Below are 16,163 nucleotides of genomic sequence, written 5' to 3' on the forward strand. Positions count from 1 at the left end.
GGCCCTTGCCCGTGTTAAAGCATACTGGGCGGAGATGGACGCTACCACTATTGCGACACAGGGTTCGGCCATAGGCCGAGTGGCTGCCGAGCACTATTTTGAAGAGGTTCTCGAGGGTGCTCGTTTGATAGAGGCCCAATGCTCGAAGAATATTATGTTTGAGTGACATGTATTCCCATTGTAAACACAATGTTTTTATGAAATTTATTAAGGCTGTGTTTATATTTTTGCCTGAAAGTAATATGATGCCTCCTGTGCGGCCGTTTATGTATACATGTGTATAACCTGAAAGATTGCAGTCGTCGGCTTCAGCCCCCACGCATATAATGCGGTGGTGTTCGCAGAAGACGCGGGTTCACACTTAACCCAACGTCTTGGTCCTATTAAGGAGGTGATAGCACAATGAACGAGGCAACCGGATTATGATGCTTTAACACTTTCACTTAGCCATAGGAGTTTGACGGTGGGGTTACTATATAGCCCCTGTTGGCTCCGCACTCTCCCGAATTCGGGGTGCGTACATGCCTGGCCGGGAAACGGCCCTTCGTTAAGGCAGAGGAATTTAACATTCCGATAGGTCATCGAGTGGTTGACCAGTCTCACGCTATATCATGACAGTCAGTTTTCGGCTTTCTCTACTGAGGTGCTCGTCCGGATGACCCGGGGCACAATCGCAGTAGTTCTTCTAGTGCTACCTTAGCCGATAGAGCGGAACGTAAGGTACCAAAACATAGGAGCCGGGCAAACCCAACATTTGACCAAAGACATGATTCGGAGCTGATGCATATAAGGCCAAACTCGCGACGCCGAACACTCCCTAAGGTATTCGGTCTTTATGGTATAAACCGGGCCTAAATGGTGCCCTTTGTAAGAAGCCCCTGTGTCCAGGTACGTGCATTATTATGACGTGGCCACATGCCAAGACGCCAGCATCCTTCTCAATTGTACTAAGAATCCGAGGGATGTGTATCAACAAGAGACAGTAAAAAAGGTTGACGCAGGGTCTTAATCTAAAAAGAATCCTTGGGGCGGGTCCCTGCTGCACATTTGCGCTTGTGTCTCCGTTGTGTCGTATCCTGGACGGGTGTAGCACGATGGTCATCTGTAAAAGAGAGAAACTTAGGTGAAAAGTTGTCGTGCGAAAAGGTAGGTTTAAAGAAACCATGTATAATTCAAGATGAGTAAAAATTGCCACTTGTCTGCGTGCGTTGAGCCCCTTGTATTTGTAATAGGGATGTGCCTTATCAAACCTGTGTGAGTTACATATAGCTGCGTCGGACTCGTCTAACCGTGTCCGTGGTCTTGACGACCTATCAAATGCTTTAGCTGGTGAGGCCATATTTAGTGTGCGGCTGCCAAGGCAGTCGCACTTTCTTCGGCGCGCAGGGATCGCTTAATATTTCCATTCACTGCAATGATGCCACGTGGACCGGGCATCTTAAGCGTAAGGGAAGCGTAATGTGGTAGTGCATTAAAGCGAGCGAAAGCTTCGCGTCCAAGTAGTGCTTGATAGCCACTTTGGAACGGAGCAATGTGGAATGTTAAATATTCGCTATGGAAGTTATCGGGGAAGCCGAATATAACCTCTAGTAGCAGGGAGCCCGTGCAATGAGCCCCTGGGCCTGGCGTTACTCCTTTAAGGGTAGTATTGTTGAGGCAAATTTTCGTTGGGTCTATCCCCATTTTGCGGATTGTATCCTGGTATATCAGGTTTAAACTGCTGCCACCGTCCATCAGGACTCGTGTAAAGTGGTATCCGTTAATTATTGCGTCTAATACCAGGGCAGCTCATCCTGCACGCCAGATGCTTGCTGAGTAATCGCGATGGTCGAAAGTGATCAGTTGAGACGACCAGTGGCAGGACTCCGCGATGATAGGCCCTTGGGCATGTTTTTGTGGGAGTGCCGCTTTGTTTCTCCCCTTGCTCACGTGTAACACGTTTACTGTTTTGACTTCTGGTGGAAATTTTCTTTGTTCCCCAGTGTCTTGCTTGAGAGGCTCATCCTCGTCTTCGCTTGGTGTATCCTCCCCCTTGTGTACGGCGTTGAGCTTGCCGGACTGCTTGAAGACACAACATTCTCTGTGGGTATGATTAGCAGGTTTACCAGGGGTGCTATGGATCTGACATACTTGGTCCAGAATTTTTTTTAGGCTGGACAGTTCGTCTCTGGCGCCTTTAGAGGGCGGCTTTTGCTGACTTGGCCGAGAGCTTTTGAATCCGGCGTTTACTGTCGTGCTCTTCGTGCTGTCGTTTTTATTCTGGCGTTTGTTATTGTTGTTGCGCCGTGATTTCCCGTTTCCATCTCTAACTTCGGATGTACTGGGGTCGCTGGTGCTGCATCTGGCTAGCCAGCTATCCTCACTCGCGCAAAAGTGGGTCATGAGGCTTGTTAATGCTGCCATTGTTCTCGGCTTTTCTTGGCCGAGGTGTCTGGCAAGCCATTCGTCACGGACGCTATGCTTAAAAGCTACCAAGGCTTCGGTGTCCGGACAGTCGACTATTTGGTTCTTTTTGGTAAGAAGCCTGTTCCAAAGCTTTCGAGCTGACTCTCCGGGCTGTTGAGTTATATGACTCAAATCGTCCGCGTCCGGAGGTCGGACATAAGTCCCTTGAAAATTTGCCCAAAAAGCATCTTTGAGCTCTTCCCAGCTTCCAATGGAGCTTTCGGGGAGGCTTTTAAGCTAGTGCCGAGCTGGCCCTTTGAGTTTGAGGGGTAAATACTTAATGGCGTGGAGATCATCTCCTCGAGCCATATGGATATGGAGGATATAGTCCTCAATCCAGACCCCCAGGGTCTGTTGTTCTGTCGTATGCCTCTATGTTTACGGGTTTGAATCCCTCTGGAAATTCATGGTCCAGTACCTCGTCGGTGAAACATAGGGGGTGTGCGGCACCCTGTATCTGGGTGTACCATAGTGTTCGGATGTTTGTTGTGTTGCATCGTATGCTGGAGCGTGCCTGCGTGGTCCATAGATGGATCTGGTTGTGCCGTCCTTTTGATGCGAGCCCTCGCGTGGATTGCGTATTGGCTTATGTGCGGCATTGCTTGCCGCTCTATGTTGGCCGTGAGGTCGTCTATCCGGCCAGGTGGCCATTTTAATTTTTGGTTGCGGGGGATCTAAGGCCTCCTCATCGAATTCAGGTAGCAACTTCCTCTTCGGGTAGCTCTTGGTGGGGCGATTACCGCCATACTTCGCTGCTGTGTTGAGTACTTTGCTCCATCTGATTTGGAGTGTGTCTTGCGCAACCTTGAGCCTTTGCTTCTGCTTTTTTAGACTCCTCGCGGTGGCAACAAGCCTTTGATGGGCATTCTGTTGCTCCAGGTGTCTGTCCGGTGTTATGTCATACGGACTATTATCTTTGACAGAATCGGGTTGTTCGGTTTGATTCTCCGTGTTGCCATGGTCTGGCAATGGTTCACCCTGATCTAACGCTGGGCCTGTATAGTCGTTGTTTCTACCGAGGCGGGATTTGGGGCGGCGCTTACGTCGCCGCTTTGACTGCTTCTCGAGGGGACAACCCTTCGTTGCGTTCTTCCGTTCCTCGTCGTCGTTTTCCTTTGGTGTGTCCACCATGTATACGTCATGTGGTGAAGTGGCTGTCCAGTGCCTTGTGGGCAGTGGTTCCTCTTTGTCTCCCGCATCGTCTTCCATACCGTCGATGTCTTCGGAGTCGAAGTCGAGCATGTTGGTTAAGTCATCGACAGTGGCTACTAAGTGGGTGGTGGGTGGGCCGCGAATTTCTTCGTCGTCCGCATTCCAGTCCTGCCGGACATAGTTCGGCCAGGATCCTCCTGACAAGGAGAGAGTCCTTAATGAGTTCAGTATGTCACCCAAGGGCGAGTGCTAAAAAATATCCATGGAGGTAAACTCCATGATCGGCGCCCAATCGGGTTCGATAGGAACGGGCGCAGGCGGCTCGGAGTCCGTGGCTGGGGAAGGATCCGACAGTTTAACAACACGGCTCTCGTGCAAGGTAAGGCCGATGTTCGGCTCGATCGCCGCTAAGGGTAAGGCTTCTGTGGTGGGGTCCATCCACCCGTCCATGGACGGCGCAACTGGCTCCGAATTGAGGGTCGGAGCGGCTGCCTGTGCGATCTCCTGGACACTGTCCGATGGTAGAGCTAAATCGTACTCATCGTGACCGTGTGACGCACAAGGCAGAGGCTCGAATCCGTCGAAGATCAAGTCTCCACGGATATCGGACGTGTAGTTTAAGCTTCCAAACCTGACCTGGTGGCCAGGGGTGTAACTTTCAATCTGCTCCAGATGGCCAAGCGAATTGGCCCGTAGTGCAAAGCCGCCGAACACGAAGATCTGTCCGGGGAGAAAAGTCTCACCCCGGACTGCATCGCTATCGATGACAGTAGGAGCCATTAAGCCTAACAGCGACAACACAGAGGAACTCTCAATGAAAGCACCAATGTCGGTGTCAAAACCGGCGGATCTCGGGTAGGGGGTCCCGAACTGTGCGTCTAAGGCGGATGGTAACAGGAGGCAGGGAACACGATGTTTTACCCAGGTTTGGGCCCTCTTGATGGAGGTAAAACCCTACGTCCTGCTTGATTAATATTGATGATATGGGTAGTACAAGAGTAGATCTACCACGAGATCGGAGAGGCTAAACCCTAGAAGCTAGCCTATGGTATGATTGTATGTTGTCCTACGGACTAAAACCCTCTGGTTTATATAGACACCGGAGAGGGTTAGGGTTACACAAGGTCGGTTACAAAGGAGGAGATACACATATCTGTATTGCCTAGCTTGCCTTCCACGCAAAGTAGAGTCCCATCCGGACATGAGACGAAGTCTTCAATCTTGTATCTTCATAGTCTAGCAGTCCGGCCAATGGAGATAGTCCGGCTGTCCGGAGACCCCCTAATCCAGGACTCCCACAGGCCCTAAGGAGGATTCCTCCTACTTGGGCGCCCCCTTGGATGCTCCCTCTCCCTCCCACCAATATATATGAGGGGGGAGGCGCCTAGAACACACAACAACATATGTTAGCCGTGTACAACGCCTTCCTCCACAGATTACACCTCCGGTCATATCTTCGTAGTGCTTAGATGAAGCCCTGTGCTGATCACTTCCCCATCACCGTCACCACGCCGTCATGTTGAAGAAACTCTCCCTTGACACTTTGCAGGATCAAGAGTTCGAGGGCATCATCGAGCTGAATGTGTGCAGAACTCGGAGGTGTCGTACGTTCGGTGCTCGATCGGTCGGAATGAGAAGAAGTTCGACTACATCAACCGCGTTGTCAAACGCTTCCGCTTTTGGTCTATGAGGGTACATGGACACACTCTCCCCCTCTCGTTTCTGTGCATCTCCTAGATAGATCTTGCGTGAGCGTAGGATTTTTTTTTGAAATTGCATGCTAAGTTTCCCAATAGTGGCACCCGAGCCAGGTCTATGCATAGATGATATGCACGAGTAGAACACAAAGTGTTGTGGAAGGTGATCATTATAATGCTTACCACCAATGTATTATTTTGATTCGGTGGTATTGTTGGATGAAGCAGCCCGAACAAACCTTACATGACCACGTTCATGAGACTGGTTCCACCGACAGACATGCAACTAGTTTTGCATAAAGGTGGCTGGCGGGTGTCTGTTTCTCCAACTTCAGTTGAATCGTATTTGACTGCGGCCGGTCCTTGTTAAAGGTTAAAACAACAAACTTCATAAATCAACATTGTGGTTTTGATGCGTAGGTAAGAACGGTTCTTGATAGAAGCCCGTAGCAGTCACGTAAAACTTGTAACAACGAAGTAGAGGACGTCTAACTTGTTTTTACAGGGCATGTTTGTTGGGGAACGTAGCATGCAATTTCAAAAAAAATCCTACGATCATGCAAGATCTATCTAGGAGATGCATAGTAACGAGAGGGGAGAGTATGTCCATGTACCATCATAGACCAAAAGCGGAAGCGTTAGGTTAACGCGGTTGATGTAGTCGAACGTCTCCGTGATCCAACCGATCAATTATCGAACGTACGGCATCTCCGAGTTCAGCACGCGTTTAGCTCAATGACGTCCCTCGAACTCTTGATCCAGTAGAGGGTCGAGGGAGAGTTTTGCCAGCACAACGGCATGGTGATGGTGATGGTGATGTGATCCACGCAGGGCTTCGCCTAAGCACTATGACGCTATGACCGGAGGAGTAAACTATGGAGGGGGCACCGCACACAGCTAAGAGAATAACTGTTGTGTATCCAAGGGGTACCCTGCCCATGTATATAAAGGAGGAGGGGAGGAGGCCGGCAACCAGGGGAGCGCCAAAGGAGAGGGGAGTCCTACTAGGACACCAAGTCCTAGTAGGATTTCCCCCCTCTTTTCCTTCTCATGGAGGGGGAAAGGGGGAAGGGAGAGGGAAGAGTAGAAGGAAAGGGGGGGCGCGTCCCCTCCCCTAGTACAATTCGGACTCCCCATCAGAGGGGGGCGCGGCCACCCCTTGTGGGCTGCCTCCCCTCTCCCCTATGGCCCATGTAGGCCCAATATTTTCCGGGGGGGGGTCCGGTAACCCCTCGGCACTTTGATAAATATCCGAAATGTCCCGAAACCATTCCGGTGTCCGAATAACTTCATCCAATATATCAATCTTTACCTCTCAACTATTTTGAGACTCCTCGTCATGTCCGTGATCTCATCCGGGACTCCGAACAATCTTCGGTCACCAAAACACATAACTCAAAATATAAATAGTCATCGAACGTTAAGCGTGCGGACCCTACGGTTTCGAGAACTATGTAGACATGACTGAGACACATCTCCGGTCAACAACCAATAGAGGAACCTGGATGCTCATTTTGGTTCCTACATATTCTATGAAGATCTTTATCGGTCAAACCACAATGACAACATACGTAATTCCCTTTGTCATCGGTATGTTACTTGCCCGAGATTCGATCATCGGTATCTTCATACCTAGTTCAATCTCGTTATCGGCCAGTCTCTTTACTCGTTCCATAATGCATCATCCCGTAACTAACTCATTAGTCACATTACTTGCAGGGCTTATTATGATGTGCATTACCGAGAGGGCCCAGAGACACCTCTTCGATACTCGGAGTGACAAATCCTAATCTCGATCTATGCCAACCCAACAAACACCTTCGGAGATACCTGTATAGCATCTTTATAATCACCCAGTTACATTGCGACGTTTGATAACACACAAGGTATTCCTCCGGTATTCGGGAGTTGCATAATCTCATAGTCAAAGGAATATGTATAAGTCATGAAGAAAGCAATATCAATAAAACTTAACGATCATTATGCTAAGCTAACAGATGGGTCTTGTCCATCACATCATTGTCCTAATGATGTGATCCCATTCGTCAAATGATAACACATGTCTATGGTTAGGAAACTTAACCATCTTTGATTAACGAGCTAGTCTAGTAGAGGCTTACTAGGGACACTGTGTTTTGTCTATGTATCCACACATGTATCAAGTTCTCGGTTAATACAATTCTATCATGAATAGTAAACATTTATCATGATATAAGGAAATATAAATAACAGCTTTATTATTTCCTTTAGGGCATATTTCCTTGAGTCTCTCAGTTGCACTAGAGTTAATAATCTAGTTCACATCGCCGTGTGATTTAACACTAGTAGTTCACATATTTATGTGATTAACACCCATAGTTCAGATCGCCATGTGACCAACACCCAAAGGGTTTACTAGAGTCAATAATCTAGTTCACATCGCTATGTGATTAACACCCAAAGAGTATTAAGGTTTGATCATGTTTTGCTTGTCAGAGAAGTTTAGTCAACGGGTCTGCCACATTCAGATCCATATGTATTTTGCAAATTTCTATGTCTACAATGCGCTGCATGGAGATACTCTAGACAATCGCTCCCACTTTCAATACGTATCCAGATTGAGACTCAGAGTCATCTGGATTGGTGCAAAAGCTTGCATCGACGTAACTCTTTACGGCGAACTCTTTATCACCTCCATTACCGAGAAATATTTCCTTAGTCCTCTAAGGATAATTTTGACCGCTGTCTAGTGATCTACTCTTGGATCACTATTGGTACCTCCCTGCCAGACTTATGGCAAGGCACACAATAGGTTTGGTACATAGCATGGCATACTTTATAGAACCTATGACTGAAGCATAGGGAATGACTTTCATTCTCTCTCTATATTTTGTTGTGGTCGGGTTTTGAGTCTTACTCAACTTCACACCTTGTAACACAGGTAAGAACCCTTTCTTTGACTGATCCATTTTGAACTCCTTCAAAATCTTGTCAAGGTATGCGCTTTGTGAAAGTCCTATCAAGCATCTTGATCTATCTCTATGGATCTTGATGCTCCATATGTAAGCAGCTTCACTGAGGTATTTTATTGAAAAAATATTATTCAAGTAGCCTCTTATGCTATCCAGAAATTCTATATCATTCCTGATCAACAATATGTACTCCACATATAATATCAGAAATGCTATAGAGCTCCCACTCACTTTCTAGTAAAAACAGGCTTCACCATAAGTATGTATAAAACCATATGCTTTGATCACCTTATCAAAGCGTATATTCCAACTCCGAGATGCTTGCACCAGTCCATAAATGGATCGCTGGAGCTTGCACACTTTGTTAGCACCTTTAGAGCATCTCCAGCCGTTGCGCCCCCAAGACGCGCCGAAAATCGCCACTTGGGGGTGAGCCGGCGTTTTCTTCGGCATGGGGGCGAGCACGTCCCCAGCCGTCGCCCCCAGGTTGGGCCCCAGACGTCCCCACAGTTCGGCCAAATTTCAGCAAACACGACTAAATTTCAACAAACACGACATATTTGGCAAAATTTAGATGTTTTTTACACGAATAAAATGGACGGAAGAAAACCCTAAACTACGGGCCGAAGTAGGCGCTGAGCAGGGCGTAGTCGTCGCCGGCGTCGTCCTCCTGCTTCTCCTCCTTGACACGGCCGGCGCCGCTGCTCGACCCCTTGCCCCGACACGCTGCTTCACGGCGGCGGCGTTCGGCGATCTCCTCCAGGGCGCGGCGCTGGCGGTCCAGCTCCATGCGCGCATAGTCCTCGCGCGCCCACTTCAAGGAGGCCTCTTCTTCGTCGGCCTCCTTGGTGAGAGCAGGCTCCGGCTTCACGGCGGCGAGCCCGGGCTCCGGCTTCATCGTTGCCATCCCTGGCTCCCTCTTCGGCTTGACTAGGCGAGGAGGGGCCGAGGAGGAGGAGCCACGGCCGCCGTCGTTGATGACGAGGACGGCTCTAGCTTGACGCTGACCAATGCCGGCGCGCTGGAGGAGTGAGAGGAGGATCGGAAGGAGGAGGAAGAGGAGGATGACAATCCCATCATCCTCCTCGGCAGCCACGCGCCGCCACCCTGAGCGGTCGGGTACTCGAACGGCAGGTCGTTGCCGTCCTCGAGGTGCGCGAGGACGCCACTGAGCGTGCAGCCCGGGACGCCCCACCACAGGCGGCGGCCCTCGCTGTTGTTGCGGCCACGCGGCGTCAGCGCGTTGTTGGTGGAGGCGAGTCGCTCCTCCTGCCGGCGTCTGAAGTACGCGGCCCACGCCGCGTGGTTGCCGGTGGCGTACTCCGGGAGCGCCCGCTCCTCGGCCGTCAGGGACGCCCGCGCATGCTCGTTCTCGGCGTGGAAATAGGCGGGCGTCTCGAGGACGGGCGGAGGGGGGACAGGGACCCCGCCGGCGCTGAGCCTCCACCGCGACGGAGCGCGTACGTAGGGCGGCGCGGGGTAGTTGGCCTCGTGGAGGAGGTAGGCCTCCCAGTCATGCAGCGAGCGGCGGCCGAAACCGTTGGACGCTACCACGTCGCCGGGGTACCTCGCGCTCATGGTTGCCGGGGGGGAGAGAGAGGGGCTCGAACGGCAGAGAGAGAGGGGGGAGGAAGTGCAGCGGCAAGGAGGGGCAGATGGGTGCCTCACCGGCGCGGGCAGGTTCGCCTTTTATAGCGGCTCGGGGGCGGCCGCATGCGAACGCGTGGCGGAAGGCGGGGTGGCATCGCCGCACTTCGCCGCCCGTGAATCAATGGCAGGCTGACCGGCGGCAGCCTTGGCATTGATTCCCCACGGGAAAACCGAGACGATGAGGACGACCAGCCTTCGTCTCGCTGACGTGTCGGTCCCGCCACTCTTTCGCGCCAAAACGTTCGCGCCGGCGCCCCGGGTGCCCCCAGCGCGCCGGGTTCGGGTTGAGTGCGCCGGCGCCAATTTCGGCCCAATCCGGCGAAAAACAGGCTCGTGGGGGCGCGACTGGGCCGATTTTTCGGCACCGGCGCTAAAAACGGCCTTGGGGGGTCTGTTGGGGGCGCGGCTGGAGATGCTCTTAGGATCGACAAAACTTTCTGGTTGCATCATATACAACTCTTCTTTAAGATATCCATTAAGGAATGCAGTTTTGACATCCATTTGCCAGATTTCATAAAATGCGGCAATTGCTAACATGATTCGGATAGACTTAAGAATCGCTACGAGTGAGAAAATCTCATCGTAGTCAAACACCTTGAACTTGTCTAAAACATTTTTGCGACAAGTCGAGCTTTGTAGATAGTAACACTATCATCAGCGTCCATCTTCCTCTTGAAGATCCATCTATTCTCAATGGATTTCCGATCATCGGGTCAGTCCACCAAAGTCCGCACTTTGTTCTCATACATGGATCCTATCTCACATTTCGTGGCCTCAAGCCATTTATCGGAATCTGGGCTCATCATCGCTTCCTGATAGTTTATAGGTTCATCATGGTCTAGTAACATGACTTCCAGAGAAGGATTACCGTACCACTCTGGTGCAGAACATGCTCTGGTTGACCTACGAGGTTTGGTAGTAACTTGATCTGAAGTTTCATGATCATTATCACTAGCTTCCTCACTAATTGGTGCAGGCATCACTGGAACTGATTGCTGTGATGAACTACTTTCCAATTCGAGAGAAGGTACAACTACCTCATCAAGTTCTACTTTCCTCCCACTCACTTCTTTCGAGAGAAACTCCTTCTCTAGAAAGGATCCATTCTTAGCAAAAAAAATCTTGCCTTCGGATCTGTGATAGAAGATGTACCCAACAATTTCTTTTGGGTATCCTATGATGACACATTTCTCTGATTTGGGTTCAAGCTTATCAGGTTGAAGCTTTTTCACATAAGAATTGCAGCCCCAAACTTTAAGAAACAACAGCTTAGGTTTCTTGCTAAACCACAGTTCATATGGTGTCGTCTCAATAGATTTAGATGGTGCCCTATTTAACGCGAATGCAGCCGTCCCTAAAGCATAACCCCAAAACAATAGTGGTGAATCGGTAAGAGACATCATAGATCGCACCATATCTAATAAAGTACGGTTACAACGTTCGGACAAACCATGACGCTGTGGTGTTCCAGGTGGCGTGAGTTACGAAACTATTCCACATTGTTTCTAATGAAGACCAAACTCGTAACTCAAATGTTCGCCTCCGCAATCAGATCTTAGAAACTTTATTTTCTTGTTACAATGATTTTCCACTTCACTCTAAAATTCTTTGCACTTTTCAAATCCACGAGCCAATCATCAGCGTCTGTTGCCTCGACACAGTTACTAAAGGTCATTGGCTGCTTTGCGAGGAACTGGTTGAGTGTAGCAAACTGATTCTGATTGTTGCCATGGCCTTGATTTCCTTGGTTGCGCTCTTGCAAGAGTTGCATGAGCATCTGCGTGTTGGCATTGGTAGCGGCCATCACAGCTTGCCATGCCCCCGGAGGTGGAGGTGGTGGCGGCGATTCAGGATTCTGACGCGTTGGAGGAGCCATCCTGAAGAGGGTGACATCCGTTAGCATCTTGATAGAAATATATTCAAGCTGAATCAAATGGATCGAAATTGCAACATATAGTCTTAACGTCCGAACAAGAATGAACGAATGAATTCCAATTGAAATGGTCACACTTCCATAAATTGAGAAGCCACTTAGACAGAGATAGATGAATAAAACAACAAGGTACAGACAAGAACAAATACTTGGTGAGGATTACCCAATCATAAACCAAATATTCGCGGAAGAAATACTAGAGCTACAAGAATTCCCACCTATGAAACTCCCGAACCTTTCCGGTTATGCAATCAGGTGTTGGGGATACAGGGGAAGCATAATATCTCACCCAAAGCTAGCAAAATCCTACATCCAGTTGTATCCATCATTCAACACATAACCAAGAAACCTTCGGAAATCATTTACCTCAACCTTCGAAAAGCATCCGTTATACGAGTTATGGCAATACTCCCGAACTCTCGCCCCAGTACTGGGTGGCATCGAGGTTATCTCACCAACAACTGCATAAAAGAGATTTTCGATGTCGGCGAAACTTAGGTATTCCAGAATTGCAACGATAAAATTGTGACGACAACACCTCGGAGCTCAACTCCCCGGGACACTGCCACAACCCCTAAATGTCAGGATATACCAAGAACAATGTTCTCATCACAAAACCATCGGAACGATTCCAAGATACCCGCGTGATCCTAACTTTCTTTAGTGAAATTTGAGAAGATAAGAGTCAAAGCTCTACGTCAGGATGCCTCACTAGAGCGATGAAGGGACTGAGGAGTAAAAAGAATCCTACTCTCCGATATATATAATCCTAAAAGACTCAAAACATTTTTCTAGACTCAACAATGCCAACGATTCGATCAAGCAGGGGACTCCTAAGTCGGGGAAGGCTCTGATTACCAACTTGTAACACCCATGATGCGGCTATATCTCCCACGTGTCGGAGCATGACTTAGAGGCATAACCGCATTGTAGGCAATGTCGCAAGAGGGGTAATCTTTACACATCCCATGTACTGAATAAGAAAAGAGGTACATAGTTGGCTTACAATCGCCACGTCACACAATAACATAAATATATCATTACATTCATCCAGATACAATCAAGGTCCGACTATGGAACCAAAATAAAGACAACCCCAAATGCATAATGTCCCCGATCGCCCCAACTGGGCACCACTACTGATCATCTGGAAAGGAAACATAGTATCGTCCTGAGTCCTCATCGAACTCCCACTTGAGCTCAGTCGAATCTCCTGGAATGGTTTCATCGGTCCCTGCATCTGGTTTTGGAAGTAATCTGTGAGTCACGGGGACTCAGCAATCTCACACCCTCGCGATCAAGACTATTTAAGCTTATAGGTAGGTAAAAGGTATGAGCTGGAGCTGCAGTGAGCACTAGCATATATGCTGGCTAACATACGCAAATGAGAGCGAGAAGAGAAGGCAAGGCACGGTCGAGAAACTATGATCAAGAGGTGATCCTAGAACAATCTACGTTCAAGCATAACACGAGACCGTGTTTTCTTCCCGGACTCCGCCGAAAAGAGACCATCACGGCTACAGACGCCGTTGATTCATTTTAATTAAGTTTAAGTTTCAGGTTTTCTACAACCGGACATTAACAAATTCCCATCTGCCCATAACCGTGGGCACGGCTTTTGAAAGTTCAAATCCTTGCAGGGGAGTCCCAACTTAGCCCATCACAAGCTCTCACGGTCAATGAAGGATATTCCTTCTCCCAAGACAACCCGACCAGACTCGGAATCCCGGTTACAAGACATCTCTACAATGGTAAAACTAAACCAGCAAAACCGCCCGAATATGCCGACAAATCCCGATAGGAGCTGCACATATCTCGTTCTCAGGGCACACTCGGATGAGACATCCTACGAGTAAAACCAACCCTCAAGTTGCCCCGAGGTGGCCCCGCAGTCTACTTGGTTCGGACCAACACTCAGAGGAGCACTGGCCCAGGGGGGTTTAAAATAAAGATGACCCTTGAGTCCGTGGAACCCAAGGGAAAAACAGGCTAGGTGGCAAATGGTAAAACCAAGGTTGGGCTTTGCTGGAGGAGTTTTATTCAAGGCGAACTGTCAAGGGGTTCCCATTATAACCCAACCGTGTAAGGAACGCAAAATCCGGGAACATAACACCGATATGACGGAAACTAGGGCGGCAAGAGTGGAACAAAACACCAAGCATAAGGCCGATCCTTCCACCCTTTACCAAGTATATAGGTGCATTAAGATAAACAAGATAATATGGTGATATCCCAACAATAAACAAGTTCCAACAAGGAATTATCTCCAATCTTCACCTGCAACTAGCAACGCTATAAGAGGGGCTGAGCAAAGCGGTAACATAGCCAAACAACAGTTTGCTAGGACAAGGTGGGTTAGAGGTTTGACATGGCAATATGGGAGGCATAGTAAAGCATGGTGGTAGGTATCATAGCATAGGCATAACAATAGAATGAGCATCTAGCAAGCAAAGATAGAAGTGATTTCGAGGGTATGGTCATCTTGCCTGTAAAGTTCTCCGAGTTGACGTAAGCTTGATCCTCGTAAACGTTCTCAATGGGCTCCTCGATCATGTACTCATATCCCGGCTCTACCCAAAGCAAGAACACAAGCAAAGGCAGACACAATCAACCACGGTGCAATGCACAAGCAACATGATGCAAAACATGACATAATATGTAGGATGTGATATGCGATGCATATGCATGCTTCGGAAAGGAAAGATTGAACCTGGCCTCAACTTGGAAAACCAAGAGTGCCACTGGAAAGATGAGTTGATTTCGGTCGAAATCGATATAAAGATCACCGGAATCGGATGCACGGTTTGCAAATGGCAAGCAAAACAATAATGGCACAAAGCTGCGATTAACAGCACGAGGCCATCTAAATGCATCAAGAACAACAAGCTACTGCACCCTAACATAGCAACAAGGCACATGGCAGTGATCCACTCAAGATGCTTGACAAAAGATGAACACTGAGCTACGGCTAATTCACTCAATAGCAGGTTCAAACAAGCATGGCAAAAGTGCAAAAGATATCAGGTTACAGACTTAGTGAAAATAACAACATGCTAGGAATTTAACATCAGGAAGCAATGTTTAGAGCAAGATAACAGCACGCTACAGGAACATATCATGGCAAAGCAAGGCATGGCATGAAGCTACTCAAAGCATACAACAAAAGTCCCTTACTGACCATAAGCCAAAAGGGATCAGAAAATACAATGGCAACCATGTGAACATAGCAACTTTCGTTAACAGATCCAGACTTAGCAGAAAACTGGAACATGGCAAAACAGATTCACGTAGGCATGTTTACGAGCTCGATGCACTCACCACAAGGCATTGCATGACAAACTAAGCATACACCCAGCAAGTAGACATGATGAAAAAGCTAACCAAGGCAAGAACACTCTCATAGCACGCAAGGATCAAATACAACAACCTCGGCAAAATTGTTTAACACGTAAACAATCTGCCAGGAACATTTTATAGCAAAAGTAGAGCAAGATTGAGTCATGCTAGGTTGCTCCATAATTGCAAACAAAGACATGGATGGATAGAGCACAACAATATCTCAAAATCATCCTTACTGAACATGCTCAAAAGAGGCATGGATCACTCTGTAACAACAAGAATACATGGCATAAAAATATTATCAGGGAAAAGACTTAGAAGATTTCTCTGTCCCTGAAATCAGCAACATCACGAGAGCTACTTTGCGTGCTTGTGCTCTTCACCACAAAGATCACAAAATACATGGCATACACCCCTATAAAGATGGCATGGCATACTTCAAAACACGTGTATGGCTCAAGATCATAGGAGGCACACATTAAACATGGCAAAAATGACAAATGTCCAAACTCTGCTAAGAAACTGAAACTAACATTGCATAGCACTCTTTCAACAGCATTTAGGGCATCAAGATGAACTCAAATGAACATGTTGCAATGGAATAAAATGAAGTACTCGTCGAGACGAACAGTTTGATATGCTACACGCCCAAAACGGAGCCACGGATGCAAAGTTATGGCATGATGAAATATGCTAAAAAGTACTAGGACTTAGGAGAAAAATTAGGTCAACCCTCAAGTTCCAGATCTGGATCGGGCACGGTCTCCGAGGTTCATCGCCGTTCGCACCGGAGTCGACGAGGACGGCGGCCGGAGTCGTCGGGGACGCCGGAGGAGCTGGATCCGGCCGGAGAGCTCGCCGGGGCGGCGCGAGGCGGCGAGGGGCGGCGAGGGCGGCGGTGGTGCGGTAGGGTGGCGCGGGCGGAGGGAGCCGGGCGGCGCGGTGCACGGCGAAGGTGGCAGCAGCGGCCGGCGACGAGGCGGGCGAGACGGCGCC

Source organism: Triticum urartu, chromosome 2A, assembly GCF_056163025.1.
Source record: "Triticum urartu cultivar PI428250 chromosome 2A, HENAU_Tu73, whole genome shotgun sequence".
NCBI lineage: Eukaryota > Viridiplantae > Streptophyta > Magnoliopsida > Poales > Poaceae > Triticum > Triticum urartu.